Below are 18,436 nucleotides of genomic sequence, written 5' to 3'. Positions count from 1 at the left end.
GCATTCGCTATACCACTGGATCGGGTCGACTGGTGCGGGGCAGAGCGAAGGCATTGAGCGTTACGGTTAGCGAAAGGTGGCCACAGACCAGAACACACAGTTGCGAATCTTTAGCGACTGGGACGCGGAGGAGTTTGATGCAAAAACAAACAATAAAAAAAGACTTCTTTGCAAAAACCGGTTCTATGGCGAGCTTCGTGGCCGGTTTCTTCTCTTCCGGCTATCCGGCGTAGCCTACAGCCCCGTGGTGCACGACGCACGCAGGTCACAACATCGCAAAAAAAAAACACGAAGCATAACAGAGCACAGCCTATGGAAGGAAGATGGTAGAGAGGCAACGCAAAGCGAATCCTAAAGCTGGCCAGCATCAGAAGCATCAGCAGCATCAGGAGCATCAGCAGCATTCAAAACAAATTCGCTATAGATTGTCGGAATTTTTCGTTTTGCCCTTCGCCTCATTTCTACCTCGCGATGATGATGATGATGATGATGGTGATGGGCACTTATCATGGAATGTATCTTCTTTTGGGGCCGTTCCTCTTCGCTGTTTACGCGAGCAGAAAAGTCACTGGGTTATTTTCTTTATTTTCCTTTTTTTCCAGTTTCGTTTGCGAACTTGCGCGATCTCCTCCGTGCCCTCTAGTGGACGGGCGGCATTCGGGCAGCGGAACAGAGAAAGGTAACAGAAACACTGCGGTAAAGGCCAAACGAATGCTGAAAGTTATCGCCTTGCACAAGAGAAGAGAACGAAAACTCGGCGACTGAAGAATCAGAACGAAATACCAGAAAAACAAAAACACAAAACTTGCACCAAGAAAGTGAAATGGCTAGCAGATGTAGATTGTGTGTGCGGCAATTCGCGGAATCGGGACGCTCGCATCCCTGGTTCGGGGTAGGCGGGATTCCCCGAAAAGGATCCAGGTTGCCAGGTTGCCGACTGTATTGCGAATCAGATAGTTCATTGAGAACTTTTTGGCAAGTTCTTTCGTTTTTTTTTTTTGCTTCACTTCTAGTCCAGACCCGTACGTACTTCATCAAATCAATCTCGAACAAATATCTTTTTCGACGGCTTTACATCTGTATGTGTGTGCGATAAGTTGGAATTAAATTTGCCCTATAAAGTTTTCTTTTTTATGTTTAGATTACAACGCCATTAATTAAACTCTTGATATGCCGCACAAGAGGTGACATAATGTAATGACCGTTCATGTTCCACAAAAAAACACCCCCCTAAAAACACAAATTCATAAAACAATCGTATAAAAGTTAGTACCGCACTCGGGATGGCATTCCAGCGGGCGGCCACTCAAAATGGAGTTGCTTCTGCGATATCAAAAACGGGCAGCCTAATTGGTGTAGCAAACGGCGAAACATCTCACGTTTTAGGTCATACGCCTTACGCCTACATTTCGGACGATTTGTGTCTGTTTGCTGCTTTGCAATGGTTTCGAGATTATTTTATGGCTGTGGACACTGGAAGCAGAAATGCCGTCACCAAACGTATGACAGATGAGATGAGTGAAAAAGGATGACAAAAAAACGAATATTTTCGCTCTACTTTAGACGGTAAATTAGAGTTTAAGCCAGCTGGAACCAACATCATTAATCCACTGTAATGTTCTGTATCATACAAAGTTTCTGGAAACATGTGTGCAGCATTTAACTTGAGCAATGTATCTATTCAAAAATGATGTTTAGAATCATTACAAAGCATATTACATTGTAGTGACCGCGTTCATAGTAAGGGAGATCGTACATCGTAATGTGGTGACAATCAAAGAACAATTTGTGCTCCATAACCGCGCCCCAAAATTCACTTTCCATGGCAGTTAGTGAACAGCCATATTGCATCACAGACTCGTGCTTACAATAAACAATTTTGACTCACTTAAAACTCACCCCTCGTTAGCTGAAATTTGGGGGACGATCAGGAACCATACCCCCAATTATCCATAGCAACTTCATAGCAACGGAGCATCATCACCGACACATTGCACCGACTTCTGACCGATTGAACCAATTTCCAAACACCGCACCTATACATCATCGCATCGCAACGCAATACCGATACCACAACTACTCCAAATCGAATAGCCGGAAGCTGGACGGCGTGGAAAATTTAGAGGAACCATTTTTTCATCCCAATGCTCCATACCAATTCAGCTGCGCCGCTCTTCCGGGTTGCTAGATCGAACCCACGTCAGAACGTCAGCCGTCATGTGTTTCGAGTAGAGCAGCAAGAGCGACCACAACGGATCTAATCACACACGAGTCGTAACAACGCCGAGTACATAAACCACAGTCGTAGGCATAGTCGCAGCCATCCACCAAACCAAGAGCTGTGTACTGCTGTGCTTTCTGTTGAGGTCGATGATTGATGCTGTTCTAATTTCGTGCGCGCGCACGCGAAGTGATAATGGATGCTCCGTGAAGCGAACGTCATAATTAGCATCTCCCACCATCCCCTCCTTCCTTCCTTCCTTTCTCATCGTAAGCGAGAAGTGGGTAATTAGTGCAAAGGCCAACGAAACCAGAGGATCGATTATCATCTGCAATGCAGCTGCTGCTGCCAGGCGATTGGATTGGCATCGACCCCCGCAAAACCCCCTTCGAGCAATTCGAGCTTGCCATGTGACGGGGGATTTATGATTTTGATTATCAAATAATCAATTATTAATATCTCTCACAGCATAGGTTTAATTCGGTGAGTTATGCGGTTTGTATAGCCATTGGCAAGGCCGTAATAGCTGGTCAGAATTATTGACAGAATTATTGAGGCAACGATTAGAAATAAATTAGTCATTAGAGCTCAGTTAGCTTAAGTTCGATGCGATACTACTCTCAATAACCCTAGAGATCCTCTTGTCGATTTCTAACTCAAGCGGCTCTTCTTCGTTAGAGTCCAACATCTCCAATACGCACCTCAGACAGACCCTTAGCTCTCTCTCTCTCTCTCTCTCTCTCTCTCTCTCTCTCTCTCTCTCTCTCTCTCTTCTTCGCTCTCTCACGCACGTGTTCCAATTCCAACAATTCCCCCTTTAATCCTATACTCCTGTACAAACTCCCACCAACCGCGATGGTGCGATGAGATGCAATTATTGATCGAGCGCCGCTACTAGCAAATTCTGGCCGCCCACCAAAAGCTAGCTGAACCAATTCGGAAAACCGGAACCGAATCGGAAAGGTGAGGGGAGGGGTAGGAGAGGAATTCAGAAGCCCGAAAATTGGGTGTTATGCGTGTAGCGTGAAGGTGATAAACGGGTTCCCCGGAAGGGAGCAGAAAGAAAACTTGGAAACCTCGATTTACTCCGCCTCGCGAAACGATCACGATCCGATCCACGGGAAATACCGCTACGACGGAGGAAAATGGAGCCAACAACCGGCCCCGTCGAACACGGCCCACAGACCAGAGTGCAGTTATTCAACTGTAAACAACATTAACCCCCCCGAGAAGTATGTTATGAGCAGCAGCAGTAGCAGCAGTAGCATGCAGTAGCAGCATGCAGTAGCATACTTTCCAATGAGAATGAGGCAGAGAGCCAGAAGTCAGGCACCAAGGGTAGTGTAGGTCAAGCGTTTGCGATGGCCATAGCACACACGATGTCGTTCGTTCGTTCGGGGCCCTTTTTTCTATCTCCACTCCCCTGCATATGGCCTTCGACTTCAAAACACGGCGGCGTTTACGAACGGTGTGTGTGCTGTCGACACCATAATGAAACATTACTCTTAACATCGTCGTAAGTGTGCGTGCGTGTGTGTTCTCCGTGTTCATTTACACAGCACTTGTTTGGAAAAAGGGAAACCATAATGTGTATGCGGCGGTCGCGCAAAGCTCTAATGAGAAGCTTCAACAATGTCCATCGAGTGATGCTGACGATGGTTCACCACAAACTGTCAGCATTTACACCATCAACCCCATTCCATCGATGACAACAGACTCACATTGAATGAAAACATTCTACATTCGATACATTGGAATGTACTTGACTGTAAGTTTGGAGCTAACCCAAGGGTTCCTTCAAAAAATAAAAAGCTTATCGTCTCCACTCTGACTACCTCGTGGAAAAGTGGCACAGGACTTCGACTATTGCTCTACAAAAGAAAGCACTAAACTCGACGTGCCCTATCGCTCGCAGTATGCTGTGGAGTCCTCGAAACACCCTTCGGTTTCTTTCTTCGTTCGCTTGCTAATGAACAAAAAAAGCCGCCCGGGTATCAATGGAAGGCTTACCGTGCGACGAAATTGTCTGTGTCAGCACCCGTTGTGCCCCAGTTCCAAGACACTGAGACATTACATAAGACGCATGTGTCACACAGTGCAACCCCTCGCTTATCACACGGATACTCTGCCGGTTAGCTTCAGGGTACGTGACCACTAGCACTCCGGTGCTACCGCGACTTCCGTGTTATGGGAGCGATACCTTCAAGCTACAAGGAAAAGGTGCTCCAAAGACAAAACAAACATTCCTCGTCGGCTCGATCGTGTAAATGACTTTCCTTGAACGATTTTTTTCGATTTTTTTCTACATCAAATGATGTAACATCTAGCTTCTAGGTCGTAAGTTCTAGAATCCGTGTCTAGAATCTAGAATCGAAACAGTATTGCCACCGCGAAACCAACTAAGTTGCTCTTAAACTCAAAATCGGTACAAGAAACGATCGAGAACTGTCCGTGTCCGGGTTTCTACAGAACGGCGCCAGAAAAAGAAGCCATCAACGGGCTGGCGGCCCGCGACGCGACTAAACCGAACAAACGATCGTCTTTATAAAATGACAAAACTAACGCTTCCGGCACCTCCTCCATCGCTTTGCCGTTGCGGGTTTGCGGTCAGTCTGCGGCTTGACCATAACCTCCATCCATCTGTCTAGTGTCCGAGTACTGCCGGCGTTGCGCCAAGTCAGAAAGAAAAGGAAGAAAGAAACGAGACGCAACATAACGGCAACGGCTCAGTCAGTACTGCTGCCACCACCATCGACTACTACTGCACATTCCATACATTTGCATACTGCTCTGCGCTGGGGCCGATTGAAACAAGATACCAAGAGGGATCCTCCACGGCACTGTCTCGTGCCGTCCACTCTTCTCCTTCGATTAACCGCTCGTTAATTAGAGGCTGTGTGTGTGTGAAGGGAAAGTATTTACCACAAACCATCCTCTGCTATTCATCGAGATGCACACCAGGAGCAGCAGCACCAGCAGCAGCAGCAACAGCAAGGGCTCATAAGTGGCGAACCGTTTAATTATCGACTCTCTCGTGGTCGGAAGGTCACGCCGCTGGCGGCGCTGACACTGAATCAATAGCACGCACACAGACACGTGCAGCCGGAGCCAGACAAAGCTGACCCATTCAGTCGGTGGGACTGTCGACGTAGAGAAGACTCACTCCTTCTCTCCTCACTACCCCATCGATGACCTCATTTTCCTTCGGAAAGTGACATACGCCCCCGAGGGGAAAAAAGTCGGAAAATAGAAGCAAGAAGCCGCACGACGACAGAACGAACACGCCAGATCTCTGGGCGCATGACCAGAGTGTAGAAAATTGATTTGCCTCCGACAGCACATTTAGTCACCTAGCCGTTCCCGGCGCTACTAAGACGAACGATCCATCAAACGCCAAACGCCTAACTTCTCAACGGGGACACCGAGCATCGGGCGGCCTCATTCCGTTAATGAGCTACAACAGCGCAACAGGGGAGTGCAGGGGGGAGGGGGATTTGCTATTTTTATGCTACTTCCGTTCGTTCTGTCGACCAATTCTCTCTGGCCGTTTGCGGTTACTCCAAATAGTCTAGTCTAGTGAACTGGATGGGGAATGTCTCCTGTAATCTACGTCGTGACGGGTATATATCGTGTCAGGAAACCGAAAGTTGGAATTCGAACGAGCACGAACGAAATCTTGAGCGTAATCGACGACGACGCGCGCGTTTTCCGGATGATGGATAAATAAATACCGAGTGCCCTTGTCGGTTAATTGACTTCTGCAGCAACTTCTGAAGAAGCGTTGAACTTAATCCAAACACTTCTCAGACAGTCGAAACCAATTGGGCGAAAGAAGTCTCCAAGTTTCCAAACTAATCTCGCGATGACAATTCCACTTACGGACGACTTGCCCCCGTGCGTGTTTTGCCCTTATAAGCACCCTCGGGGTATCGCATTCCATGGCTGTAACTTGAGTACGGTTGGCACATTGACGCATCGGAACATCGTTTAAATCCGGAACTCACAGCGCCACAAACCAACCACACCAATAATTCATTCCCACCTATAGCAGAGTACCACAGCGCAAAAGCGCTGGACATCATAAACTACCACACGACACCATAGAGTATCGTGTCTGTGTCCGCCTGGCCAACAAAAGGGAGAGGGGGTCGCAATCTTTATGAACCGATTTCCGTCGCAGCGCAGAGAGAATCCGATCGGAAATGGTCGCAGAATTGGTCAGCGGAAATTGTGGGAAACGCCATTTGTCGCCGCCATTGTTACCTGGCATGCGGGGCCAGAACGTTTGAGGGCGACAAACGAGTAACAGCAACAGCAACAACAACCTTAGCATAAATCTTAAGGCGCGTTTGCACGCAATAAATTAAGCTGCACCGTAAACTACGGGATGACCGAGAGAGGCACTCGTGTGTGTGTCTGTGTGCTACACTTTACGAGCTGGCGGCCACTTGGCGCTTTTTTGGAATGCGTAAATCTTGCACTTCTTGCACTTCGCACTCCCAACCAAACCAGAAAGCGCAGCAGAAATAAGACGCGAATCCCCGGCTTGCAGCAGCAGCAGGAAGAGGATTGATCATCTTTACTGACCACCCGCCGAGGTGGCACCACTCGCAAAACCGAAAACGAAGCTCCTCTTCGTCGTCGTCGTCGAGGGGGTTCTCCAACAGGATTCGCAGTCTGCCGGCTTTTTGGTGGAGCGTCTTTTTGTTGAATTTTATTTATTTACTTCCCCGTTTTTTCGTTTTCCTGTCCTGACCGGACTGAACGCATCCCTTTTGCGGACACAACTCCGCAATGTGTCATCGAATGGTGTGGCGAAGATATTGCATTATGTCGATGGCGATGGCCACGAGCTCCTCGCCTCGGCGCTCACGGTGCGTTGTCGCATGCCAACGAAAACGAAACGAACGGAACGGACAGCTTATCGTACGATCGCTACCGCCGCCACCGTCACCGCCATCGTCCGCATCTCGTCGGTCGTCGTACCATCGTCATCGTCTTGGTTTTGGGCGCGGCGCGGTATTGGGTTGGCCTTATTTATTGTTGAATTTTGTTTTGGTGTCCTCCATAGCCCGTGCCGGTGGTTTCCAGCTTTCCGGCCGCCAGACCAACGGGGAGTGGCAGTGGAGTGGAGAAGGAGTGTCGAGAAAGAGTTCGACGAAACCGAAGCCAAAAAAACTGATGGAGAAAACGATGGTACCCTCCTCCACACACCTTACGCTCTGCTGCTGCTGCTGCTGCTGATGCTGCTGCTATGTGTGACTTGCGTTTATCGCAAATCGAAACAATCACAACACAACAACGATGACAGATACTCACACACACACGCATGCGGTGCGATTGCCACGGACCATAAGGTTTTGGTGCCAAAAAAACGCAACTCTGGTACCGAGCGAGCGACTGGCGAGAGTTTTTTCTGGAGGGAGAAGCTAAGGAAAAGGAAAGCCATGACGTAGCGGAATCTGAAGCAATAGGGCTAGGACCGCCGGGGTCACAATCACACCAAGGAGCCAGCACCAGACGAGGATAAGCCGACCGCCATATAGGATGTGACTTGAAAGGATTCGAAGGAAGAGAAGCAACGCTTCGACTCGACGCGTCTCGGTTCGTCTATAAATTCACGATCATCCAGGGGTCCGCCAATCTCATCTACATTTCATTTTGGCAATCCACTGCAACTGCTCTCGGTTAATCGAAAAGTTGATATTTCGATTGCCATTCGATCGATCGATCGGCTGCCTTATTGGTGCGCGGTGACAGTGACCAAAACGGATAAACGGTTCTGTATCAAGTTCCCTTTTGGTTCTGTCGGGCTTGCTGAGAAGCAGACCACACTTACTGACGCTCGAAACCCCCATTCGAGATAACACACCAAAGGCGTCACCATCACAGCGGGTGTGCATCGACTACGAGGCGCGCGCGTGTGTGTGTGTGTGTGTGTGTGTGTGGGTTTTCCTTTCTTAACGTTCTCCATCCAACGACGACGTCAACCTGGCTGGATTGAGAACATGCAACCAACAGTTCGCTCCAAACAGTCAAACAGCGGAGTGAAATATTACCAGCGCACCTTCGAGAACACGAGAGGTGGTGGTGGTTTGCGATCGATTCCGATTCACAGTCCCATTGAGATGATCCATTCGAGTGTCTGTATTCATCTCCCCGAGGGAGTGGGGGGATTACGTCGATTTGATATTCGTGCGCGCCGCTGAAGGCGTCAATAGAATCGCAAAGTTTTTCAATCGACACGCGGCGTGAGAACAACCCAGTGCTGCTGCCCAGCCACCATTTGCCAACTTTGTGCCAACGCTCTGTGGCAGACAGGCACAACAACCGAATGGTTAATTGATGTGCTTCTACTCCTTCACCGAATCCGTCTGCCACCTGCTGGTAGTCACGAACACACACACAGGCACACAGGCACACACAGAAATGTCAACCACGTGAGGTTAGGGTATTTCACGGCCAAACGCCAAGACGTTAGTGATGTTCCCGGAATCCCGGCATTATGTGGAAGCTTTGCCCTTCAACGCCGCCAGCCAGAACACATAAATCTAGCTGGAAATGGCCTGAAGCGGCCGCTGGTGCTCTCGAGGCTGGATCAAAAGACGGAGGCGGAAACGAACGCGAGGGCAAGAAACTGACTAGCGACTCGTCCACACACGTCGACCGGCAGGCATAGGCAGGGATTATGATCGCGATGGTGCGCGGTGTGAATTGTGATGTAAATTTATGTCACACCATTCCGAGAGGGCGACGCACAAATGATAAAAGCAATCAAACTGTGGCCAAAAGCTAGATTTTAGCTGAGCTCGAAGCTCTGAATGGTTTCGTGATTTGGTCACTTTTTTTAATGGCCCATTTTTAATAACCTTCATCCAGAGCAGAGAATAGCCGACAGCGTAGAGCGCTCAACTTTCGGACTCAATCGTCATGAGTTCGAGCCCCCCTCCAAAACTCATCTAGTTTGGAGATGTATCTAGGCAGAGAAGAACAGAGTGCTGTGTGTGTTTCCTTCCTTCCCATTCAAGAGGTATTATGAAATATTTGAGCAAATTGGTGTAATTCATTCTACAGTAAAAGAAAACGTCAACAAACTTTCGAAAAAGTTTAAAGCACAGTCCACACTCTCGCCTTTTTTTTGCTCCTTTCTGATATCGCACCGACCAACACATGGCTGGTGTTGCTGCTGGTTGGTTTTTTTTTATCACGTTCTGCTTCGCGAGCGAGTTCGCCCACCGAAACATCGCGCACGATCAAGCTCTCCTCCAGCAACACACACACACAGCATATAAGCGCAAATTAGTAACGAGCATATATAGCGGGCAGCAGCAGCAGCAGCACACCATCAGGCGCATACAAATGAGTTTCATTAACATGCCGGCTGACATTCACGAAATAAAAACGAGCTTAAAGTTTGCTGTCCGCGCGCTCTATGGCCACCCTCCTTCCTCACATAACTTCCACACCAAATCAACTACCACCAGCACCACATACCACCTGGCGAGCGCGCAGGACGCGTCGCGACGTTGATGATGATAGTGCCCCGCCAATGGTGTGACCACGAGCAGCACTATTCTGTGTTACGTTATTACTAATTCCACTACTACTAGTGTGCTCCTCTCTCTATCCTATCGCGGCACGCTTTGCGCAAGCTGCTATCGTCGGAGCCAGCCAGCCAGCCAGCCAGCACTTCTGCGCAAAAGAGCAGCGAACGCGCGCGCAACATTAGGTTCGTTGAACCAAACGGGCGCGTCACTTTTTGACACCCCATCCTTTCCACCCCCCACCAACGCCTCCTCATTATCTTACGAAACAACGCGAGCGCACCACGCGAGCATTTTGTTTCGCGGAGTAGAAGTTTTGAAGGTTTTTCCAACCAAATTGCTGTTTGTTTTCCCCCCCCCCCCTATCTCTCTGCCTCTCTCTCTCTCACTTTCTGTACCTCATTTCCAGCGCAACTGCACCACCCCATGGGCGGAAGCAAAAGAAAAAAAAAGGAGCAACAGAAAAACGGTGAAAAAAACTGCAAGACGTTTCGATATGCGAAACGAACTCAAACAACGACGGCCAAAGCAAATGCGAGCAGAGTTTTTGGATGGGGCGCGAGGCCCCGGAACACCTGGCTGGTTTTCGGTTTCGATTTCACACAAATACCTTCTCCTCTTCCTTCCCTACTGCCTACGCTTGGTACCAGTAATTATACAATTGCATACAGACACCGGGTGGGGGGCTGGCGGTGGCCTTGCAGAGCACAGAACGCAACCAATGGCCACACGAAGCGCGCGCTAGTAGCTCGTTCGTCGTCGCCGTCGTCGTCGTCGTCGTCATCGGTTGCCCCGTGTTGGTGGAAATGTGGAAAATGCATCATGCGCACACTCGCCTCGCAAGCCAATGGAGGAGAATTGGGAACGCTGGCCAGGGGTGTGTCGCCCCTCCCGGGGGGAGGGCTGATTGACGGAGGCAGCCGTTTTTGCGGGTCAAGGTTAGCGAATTCCGACGCTGCTGCGCGACGGTCGCATTGGTGCGATTGGCGAAGGTGATAAGGCGCGGTGCGTGGCGAGGGTGCTGTTGGTGGTAACGGTGGACATTTGTGTTGCACGGTCCAATCGTGGCCAATGGCAACCGTGGAAAACTGTCGTGCACCACCAGCACCAATGTGCAGTGTTATGCACAGGTTATCGACCGAACGTTCCCCGCTGGGGTTGGGTTGGCTATAGGTGTGTGTTTGTCTGTATGGGTAAGGATGAGAGGAAAAGTGAAAAAAAACACAATCCTCTTGTAAGCAGCAATTGGAGTCGTGTTCGTGTTGAGTCAGCTCAGTTGAGTTGAGCAATTTGATGGATGATATCCGATGTGTGAAAAATGGAAAGATGACGTAAAATAACCAACCAGACATTTAAATGTGAATGAGATGACCGAATGTTGCGAATCCCGAAAGGTATTACGGTGTTTGTTTCGATCATTAACGATCGTGTTTCATATAAAATGATCATTTGGCATTTATTAGTTGTCAATTTTAGCTTGGAGGAAAAAGCGCGCGTAATTTCATTTATAATTGTGTGTGTGTGGCGTCCCTTTGAATTCTTTCAAAAATGTAAAAAAAAAATCAATTGAAGCTCATGTTCAGCTTAGCTTGTATGAAGTAAATAGAGAGTTTTCACTTCAAAATAATAATGTAATATTTTTTTCTCCCACTTTCAACGACGCACTTGACTTCTTTTATCTCTACTGCATCTTTTGATACCCTATCGGTGGCAGTATCGCCAAAATTAATGTAGTTATGCGCCTAAGAAGTACCTACTAATAGTAATACAAACTAATAGTTGTTCAGAGAAAAATGTGAAAAAAGCTTCAATAGCTGGAGTTACATGTATCTGCTATTGTAATAGAATTAATGTAAATATGATAGAATTTTTTGATTGCAAACGATGCAGGTGATGTGTAATATTAAACAAGACAAACATCTAAAGGTGGATAAACTATTTTGGCGTGGTTTTCGTACCTTACTTGACTATTTTTGTAATATCTTTTTTAGTGGGTCATTTTTTAAAAAGTAAAGTGGAAAATAAAGAAGAATAAAAAATGTAATCTATTTATTTATACGACTTTTTATTTTTAACGCAGATGTTGGGAGAAAACACCCAAAACGTAAACTTCTTTTTTACGCAACTTTTTTCTCATACTTTATGTTATTGATTTATCTTCTTCATAAGTTTTCCGGAAAAAGGATATTTAGTTTCGAATACCAAAAACGCAATTACTTATGAAAGAAGCTAATATTTTAAAAAGTCTTATATTGAGACTTCGGAGTATATTTGACAAAATCAAAGGAAATCTTCGGGATCTACTCTCTCAAGAAGGTCTTGAAGCTAGTCTGGATCTTCTCCGTATGAAATCATCTTATCTCAACAAGAATCATTAACGACGTTTAACTCTCGCAAACCGATGTACAATATGTACACCATACACTTCACACTCCTGCTACCTTCTGCCCATTGGATCCCCACTGACTAACAAACCGTGTAAATGGCTCCTAAATACGCAATTACATTACGCCTCCGGCGGACCGGACCGGTGACCGGGGCCGTTAAACGAAACCGTCGCGAATCTTTCTCGAAACGTCAACCGGGCGACACCGTGAAGGCCAGGTCGCAACATTTTGTGCAACATTCTCCCCACCACCACCATCTTAACCAACGCGAAGGCGATGAACTAATGCAGGCGGCGCCCCCGATGTGTGTGTGTGTGGATGTGCGAACGCAAACGCAAGCGAGAAAATTCAATCCAAACAAAGCAGCAAAAGGCCAGCACGCGGTGTTTCGTTCGCGAGGTTTCCTTTGGTACGCTGTTGCAATCCACCGTGTGTGTGTGTGTGTGTGTGCGAGGTGGTCAGCAGGGTGGTCAGTTAATTATCGGAAAGCCAAGCGACCACAGACCCTCCTAGGGAAAAAAAATTGGAACAATTTTCCCATCAACCCCATAGACACCATCACTGTGACAATTGGCGTCTAGGGTGAACAATTGTTGGTAATATAAAGCTGCTCTCTACCGGCTAGTATGCCTGACTAAACGCGGTTTAGCCCGGTTTCCAGTATTCAGTGCACATTGACCGTGTCTTTACTGTAAGTCTCACACACAGCTCAGCAGAACATCTTAATTAGCGTTTTGTGTTCGGAGCAATTATGGATGCAGCGAGGACACGGAGGAGTGTCTCCTCCTTCCATCAGTTGTCGTTGTTTGGAGCGTTTTGGATCATCAGCGCTGCCTAATACGAACGTTTTGTGTGCGTTTGTTGTTAAATAAGGGTCAGATTTGTATAGTTCCAGCTTCGAGCCTAGTGAAGGTACATGATTGCTTCTTCTGTAACTAACTCGACCAATTAGACGATCATCTCTTTCTCTTACAGGAAAGCAACGGGCATATCTTTTTCTCTTTGATAACTTACATCATGCATTAAATCTTTGATCGTTATTTGAACAAGGGACATATTTTAGACATATTTTTAATCAGTAAAATCACTGTTTCAGTTTTGTTTACGAGAAATGTGAGGTGGATAGTTATAGTAACCAAATTGAGAGTTTAAAAACAAGTAAAAAACTCAAAAATATTGAATGGAATGAACATTGATACATTCAAATGAGAATTACCGTTCCAGAATTTTAATCCGATATTTGTACAAAGATCTTTGAATTCAAAATTGGAAGATTTTTTGTAAAAAATACAAACATCAATGATATTGTAAGTAGATTCGAACTTGGCTGTGGTAATAAGCTTTACGATAAAGCTTAATAGCTCAATATTTTTATAAATCTGTTGGATTCTAGTCAACAAATCAAACCCTACTGAGGCCAAAGCCACTCGCAGATAAGTCCGCATTTACTTAATCAAACACCATGGCAAACCAAACGGCAGTACAACTCCCACTCCCAAGTGGCCGCAGCTCACCAGAGAGTGTGCGTGTGTGTGTGTGTGTGTGTGTGTGTGTATAACGGAAATGCAAAGCAAATCAATCAGTTATTGATGTGGGAACGAAGGAAGATAGCAGCGCGCAACGACAGCAACAGCCCTTCTCCAGCTTTCAAGGCCAGAAGCACTCGATTTGCATGCTGCTGCTGCTCCTGCTGCTACTGCTGCTTCCGCACCACCGCCACTGTCATGAATATCCTTCCTTCTTTTCGCGCTCAACTGCCATTACCATTCCGTTTGATGTGGCATTACCACTTCTTCGCCCACGGACAATCCGTGCCCGCCATTGTGCGGACCAGAGTGCGCGCTGGACGACGTTTCATCCCGGTTTCGCCGTTCCGTTCCGTTCTGTTTGCATAAAAATAAAGCCCAACTGTTGTTGAAGGATGTTGTACTTCGAGAAGCATAGAATCCGTTCCTGAGCCGATTGTTGTGTTCGTTTCGCGGCGTTGGATTGGTGCATTTCGTGATCGTGCTCGTGATCCTCCTCGTGCTTTCACTTCGTTGTAATCATTTCCTTTTAAGTAATTCTTCTTAACATCTTTAGTGATCTTTTTCGAGAAAGATACCATTCTTTAATCCCATTCTATCTTCCCGGGTAATCAAAATTGGCAAACAGCAACTGCAAGAAGTCTATAAACCGGTATCGAACCGGGCGGGCGCTAGGCGCTGGGTGAATAATAAAATTGAAAAATAGCGCTTGCCGCTTGTACCGGAAGCCCCTTAAACATGCATCCAGCACGAGGCACCGTGGAAAGCCGACCTTACTCGACGGGCACCTAGACACACGGCAAACAGAAGACCCCCGCCCCCGGTTGTGGTGCCTTGGCAAACAATCCGAAAGGACCTTCTTCCTTCTTCTCGCCCATTCTGCACGCAACCGATGCATCCGTAATGAATGAGAAATGATCACCAATCGGACGACGACCACGAACGGAAAGCCAGCAAAACGAGAAGAAAGAAGAGACGACGAACGTCGTAAGACGCTCCTACTGCGCCGTGTCCGTCGTCGTGTGGTTCAAGGGAGATTCTCTTGCATTAATAAAACATCTTCATCGGTGGCGGGAGTTGAGCTTTATGCAAACGCCCATTACGCGCTCCCTGGTAGCAGCAGCAGCGGCAGCAGCCACAATTCCTTCTCCTCTCCTAACAAGTCTAACCTTCGACGCCAGGTTAAACAAATATCGAACACATCTTTCTGCATTCCACCACTGGCCGCGCAGTGGGTTTGTTTGCGCCTCTTGTCTGTCTGTGTGTGTGTCTGTGTCGCTTCTCTCCCTCCCACTAGATGAGGTGAAAAATGCATCCGCACTTATAAGTTGTACCATTTGTCTTTCCATAAATCCATTGCTATATTCCCCCCCAACCCTGCCCGCATCAAGACAATCGCTCACGTTCTCGAACAGCACTCCATACGATCTCCCATCTTCATCTGCTTCGTCGTCGTCTTCTCTCTGTTTCGCGCGTTTGTTTCTCCTCGATCATTCTCATCAATATTCCGCGCGAAATGCATTTAACCATGAGCATAATGGTGGCCTATTGGTCGGGTAGGAGAGGCAGCCACAGCCCAGGTCTGCGAAATGCAAAGTGGATTTCCCTTTGGTGAGGGATGAAGCGCTCGAAGCTCGCGCGCAACTGAATCGCATTTAGGGATCGAGGATCGAGCATGAAGATCGAGTGAAGGTTGAGCTGCTGGATGATTACGTTTACAGTTATCGAAAGTAAAAGTAACAAGCAACAGTTAAGCCAACTCTAAGCTCTAAGCACATGATCATGCAACATCAACAACACTGTTAAGTCTATTGCTTCGGTGTCGTTGTATTAACTTTATGCAACTTGAAGTAAGATACAAAGTTTTAAACATTCTAACGCAACGAAAGGTGATCGAAACGAATTCCCCCACACCGGCGGGGCGCAGATAGTCAACCCCATAGCCCCCTAACTAATGCTTCCTAGCCTAGCCACCACACCCCACGCGTCATCCGGCCAGGCCAGTCCGGTCCACGTTCTGCACCGTCAGTAGGTGGTGTGCGCGTTCAGTTGCAGCACCCCAGTGTGTGTGTGTGTTGGTGTTCGCCCCGTGGTTACATTGTGCCTGCTCGCTGCACCATGAACACCGACGCACAGCGGGCGACAAACAAACGGGGGGCCTCGGTGGCAGTCCCTGGCGGCTATAGCTGGCCGGTTCGCCTCGTTACTATGCGCCACCGCGGCCGCGGCCAGCGAACTGTGACTTAGAACCTAGTGCCTAGTGCCGAGAGCATCCAAACCTCGCAACTCATGGTGGGGAATGGTGACGCTAGAAGCTAGAAGAAATAACGAAACAAGTGTTCATGTTTCCCTTTTCCTTTTTACTGTTGCTGCTGCTGCTGCTGCTGCTGCTGTTGCTACCACGTTTAATGTCCAATGTGTGTGTGTCCCCCTCATGTCGGTTGTGTGGGAATGGAACGAATCAAGCTTCCGGTAAGAATGAGTTGTTGTTTTGTACGTTTTTTTGTTGTTGTTCTACGAGTCTTGCTCACTCACTCACACACTCTGTCTGTCGGTCGCCGGACAGGAAAGGGCCATGACGACGATGGTGGACTGCCACTGCCACCGGGACCGGGACCGGGACCCAGAGGGTAGGGGAATTAGCATCCGAAAGAATTACACTTTTCCATTCCCCCGACTGCGACTGCTGATCAGCAGCAGCACGGGGTACAAACGCACTGCACGCCGGCTCTTCTGCCGGCGAGTAAAGCCGTGGTGTGGTGGAAACCATCGAGGAAGGAAGGAAGGAAGGAAACGGAATTTAGATGAGACGCACGGCGGTGCCAAAGCTTCGTGACTGTTAATATGCTCGCTAAAAAAAAAGCGAAAACGAGCTTGATGCTTAATGTAATGTACAATGTTTAAAGATAAATCAAAGCGTTAAGTATCAAAAGCACCGAATGGGTTCCCGCAGCGAAAAGCAACAGCGAGACAACCGGGTACTAACACACAGAGACTGCTGCCGAAGAAGGCTACTCTTGAGGAGAATAAGCATAGAAGCATTTATCAAAAAGGAAACTGAATAAAAATGATAAATCTAAAAAAAAATAATTAAGAAAAGCAACAGTTAGGCTCAATTTGAAAATAGAACCTGATAATTATTGTTTTTCAAGAAGACACACATCTAAACTATGGATTAATCTTTTTATCAAAAAAACAAAAAGAACAAGATAAAAGTTGCAAGTTATCGAAAAGTAGTTCAAGACAAGTAGAATACAACTAAAAAAACTGGATAATAATTCTATATTGAAAGGGGCCAGATATAAAAAAACACAAATAATTTGGAAACAAACCCCTTTTTGTTGCCGAAAATATTCGCAAAAGAACAGAGCAGCAAGCGATTTACTAAGAGAAAACAGTGCAAAAAGATGAAAATTTATTAACAGTAAACCAAGACAAGTAGAAAAGTCTACTCAACCAGAAATTGAACGTGATATGTTGTTCTGTTTTCAACATCAACAAGAAGAAGATCAGCACTCACAAGCCCCAAACAAACAACTTGCTTTTGCTGGAACAGAAAATCGTTAATGTCGTTGAAGAAGTTCGTCACCGACAAATAATTTTATGGAAAAATAGAATAACAGATCAATGTTTTCAATAAATAATTGTATACAAGCTAAAGTATCCGCACAACCATAAAATCGAAACTGATAATCATCTTATCACAAACAAATTACCAGCGATCACGCGTTTGACATCGAATAAAAAAATGACAATCGACTGAACCCTGCAGTAACACCAGGTAACACTGCTCATCATACGCAAAGAGCGAACGCAATCTTCATCTAATGCCGGTGGTCATACTCCACCGCTTAACGTTCTCGTCGCTCCAGTCCCCACGACCCGGGGATTTGGGATCTTTCCCGCCGTTTGTGGGTCGCTGGTGGCCGCGAGGAAATAAATAAATAGGAAACGAACGAGATCCCAATCACAACAACAACATAGGCGACGAGCAGGGAAAGGTTTTCCTTCTCCTCTCTTTCTCTCCTCACCGCCTGTCATCGTCAACATGGCGGTGGCCGTCGCCATCATTTCCCAGTTTCCCCCCCAAAAAATAAAAAAAAAACTCTAGCTTCCGCTCGGACCTCGGAGCGGAGCTCGGACCAAGCTGCTCTAACCGATCTGGCGACCCCGCTAGGTTGGTTCTCATGCCGGCTCACGGGTGTAACGGGCACAACAGATGAGGAAAGCGGAATGGAAAAAGGCGAAGAAAAATGCCCCGTTAATGAACGTTCCGATTTCATTTTACTAGCGCAGCGACCACCACCATCCACCATCCACGAAACACGAAACTGTCTATTTTTCCTTCACTTTTGTTTTGTTAAATTTAATCCATTCACTGTTACTTTCCGCTCAGCGAAAAGTAGATAGAGGCAAGAGATCGGCAATACCTACCATCTGCATTGCAAGATCGCGAAGCCGGAAGCTGTCGGTCACAAGGGGCACTCTCGCGCTTGCATGCGTGTGTGTGTGTGCCTCTGTTTGATTGCAAACACTAAACATTGGTTGGGATTTAACGTGTTTGAAACGCTTCAACAAAATAAACGGAAGACACCCCGAAAGCACTTCGATCAACTTGGCAACACCTTCAACTTTCTTCAACTTCTAATTCCATGGCGTTAGCACGATCAACGCGAACACAAACACGGTTCCACAAAACAAATTGTGGTTTCTGGGCAAAAGGGGAGAAAGAGATAGCAAGCACCGGAACCGAATGCA

The 18,436-nt window shown here is 47.2% G+C and overlaps 3 protein-coding genes across 6 annotated transcripts in view; 1 reads left to right on the top strand and 2 right to left on the bottom strand.

The window, feature by feature from the left end:
* LOC125953426 (testin) overlaps positions 1-18,436 on the bottom strand; it is a 266,491-nt gene that overhangs the window by 159,236 nt on the left and 88,819 nt on the right. The window lies entirely within an intron of this gene.
* Positions 1-18,436, top strand: part of LOC125953378 (unconventional myosin-XVIIIa) — a 284,199-nt gene that overhangs the window by 181,315 nt on the left and 84,448 nt on the right. The window lies entirely within an intron of this gene.
* Positions 1-18,436, bottom strand: part of LOC125953410 (ecdysone receptor) — a 218,702-nt gene that overhangs the window by 180,392 nt on the left and 19,874 nt on the right. The window lies entirely within an intron of this gene.

The sequence above is a fragment of the Anopheles darlingi genome, chromosome 3, assembly GCF_943734745.1.
Source record: "Anopheles darlingi chromosome 3, idAnoDarlMG_H_01, whole genome shotgun sequence".
NCBI lineage: Eukaryota > Metazoa > Arthropoda > Insecta > Diptera > Culicidae > Anopheles > Anopheles darlingi.
The sequence above is the reverse complement of the archived record's forward strand: the minus strand, read 5'-3'. Positions and strand labels throughout refer to the sequence as shown.